Source organism: Herpailurus yagouaroundi, unplaced genomic scaffold, assembly GCF_014898765.1.
Source record: "Herpailurus yagouaroundi ecotype Mexico unplaced genomic scaffold, PumYag 182, whole genome shotgun sequence".
Lineage (NCBI taxonomy): Eukaryota > Metazoa > Chordata > Mammalia > Carnivora > Felidae > Herpailurus > Herpailurus yagouaroundi.
Genome location: NW_024412413.1, coordinates 441230 through 443292, shown reverse-complemented (window position 1 = coordinate 443292; position 2063 = coordinate 441230). Strand labels below are relative to the sequence as shown.

General features: G+C 64.5%; 1 protein-coding gene across 3 annotated transcripts in view; it reads right to left on the bottom strand.

Moving 5' to 3' along the window:
• Positions 1-2063, bottom strand: part of PLXNB2 (plexin B2) — a 29135-nt gene that overhangs the window by 20940 nt on the left and 6132 nt on the right. The window contains exon 1 of one of the 3 annotated variants that reach the window (XM_040490473.1): positions 1042-1136. The exons of the other annotated variants lie outside the window; for them this stretch is intronic. The gene's annotated coding sequence lies outside the window, so the exon portion shown is untranslated. Of the gene's footprint in view, positions 1-1041; positions 1137-2063 lie in introns of those variants that run through there. 3 annotated transcript variants of the gene reach the window in all.

Sequence of the window (2063 nt, the reverse complement as noted above, 5' to 3'; positions counted from 1 at the left end):
GACCGCGAGATCGTGACCTGGCTGAAGTCGGACGCTTAACCGACTGCGCCACCCAGGCGCCCCTCCAGGTCGCTATTCTCTAGTAAATACAGACTGACAGATCTCTTAATGCTAAAATCAAACCAATAACAAGCATCCGGGCCGGTGAAGTGGGGTCCAGCGTGGGGGCTGTCTTCGGCCAGGCCAGCCAGCCTGTAGTTCAGGAAGAGAACCCGGATGGGGCTGGGAAGGGACAAGGGGGCAGAAGAGGTGCCCAGGGACCAAGACGAGGACTAAGGTGCAGGCAGACACAGAAAAAGGGATGATTCGGGGGAAGGCGCAGGGCCAGGTGGGGACAGACGCGGCTCACCCCACCCCAGCGACCGTGAGCGGAGGCCCCTGGCAGCCCCCCCACCTTGGGCGGGGAGCCAGCCTCCAGGCGGCCAGGCGCCACGTGAGAAGCCAGGGAGTCGCCCCTCCCCCGCCGGGCAGCTGGCAGCCAGGGGACCGGGCCTCAACTCTCCCGACGAAAATGCAAATCTGCAATTAGCCGGGAGCGTTAAACAAATCAGAGGAAACAAAACAGGCCGAAACGCCGGCAAATCGCCGGCAAATCCGAGCCTCGGCTGTTTTCAAAACAAGCGCGAGGGAGGGGCGCGATTGGGGGGGGGGGGGCGCCCCCCCCCGGGGGGGGGGGGGGCCCCCCGGGCCCCCCCCCCCCCCCCCCCCCCCCCCGCCTTGGTGACCCGGGTCAGAGTTCCGCTGGGGGGTGGGGGCCGCCCCGGCCGCGTTCCCGCGGGACCCAGCCGGGTGCAGAGAGCGGAGGGCGCGGGGCGGGTACCCGGGGACGCGGCAGAGGACGAGCCGGGTGCCGGCCAGGGGCGACCTCGGCGCCGCCCCCCCGCCCCACGCGCCTCACCGGGGACCCCAAGGCGCGCCGGCGGGTCGGAGCCCGACCTCCAGTAACAATGACAGCGGCGGCGGTCACGTGGGCACAGGGAACCGTCGCCACCGAGCGCTCACCTGGCGCCAGGCTCGGCCCCGCGCTCGACTGCCCATTACCTGCCTTAGTCCTCCGGGCCCAGCGGGTCGGTCCCAGGGCTCGACCACCCCCTTCGCTGCCGGCCGGCCACGCACCACCTGGGCCCCAGCGGCAGCTGGCATGACCCCGACCCCGCCGAAGGCTGAGCTCTCCCAACACAAGCACCTAGGGCAGGGGTGGGGCGGGGCGGGGCCCTAGGGACAGATTGACGTCGCAGCCTGAGACTTGCGTCAGCGCCACCAGAGCCTCCCACAGGACCCCTGCTCCCCCAGGTCCCTCCCACCTGCCTAGACTGTGGGGCCAGGTTGCCCAAACCGGGCCTCGGCCTCCTTGGGGGGACTAGTTAGCATCCTGAAGTCTGGACTCTGGGTCCCTGCATGAAGTCAGCCCGGGCTGGTGGCAGTGAGCAGTCACAGGCCCCAAACTCAATCTAAGGAGAGTGTGCCCAGGGAAACCCCAGCCCCTTGTGACCCCACGGTGCTCCCCCGCAAGCCTCCCACTCAAGCTTCTGATGCTGTGTCCACCTGAGTGCACGCAAGTCTTCTCTCAGCAACTCTGCCTGAGACCTGAGGTCACTGTCACCAGGGTATCTGCATCTAGCCCTCGCCCTCAGGTGCCTCATGAGCTGGCCCAACCAAGCCCGGGAGTGTGTGCTCCAGCCCCTCCCTGTCTGCCTCTTGTGGGTGCCCACGTACACCAGGGTCCACATGCTACTGGCAATCAGGCCACTGTTCCGTCCCACTCATTGCCTAACCCTGGGGGGCGCCTGGGGGGCTCAGTCGGCTAAGCTGAGTTGGACTCTTGATTTCGGCTCCTGTCACCATCTCACAGTTCTGAGTTTGAGCCCCATATCGGGCTCTGTGCTGACAGCATGGAGCCTGCATGGGATTCTCTCTCTCTCTGCCTCTCAAAAGAAAGAAAGAAAAGAAAGAAAGAAAGAAAGAAAGAAAGAAAGAAAGAAAGAAAGAAAGAAAGAAAGAAAGAAAGAAAGAAAGAAAGAAAAGAAAGAAAGAAAGAAGGAAAGAAAGAAAGAAAGAAAGAA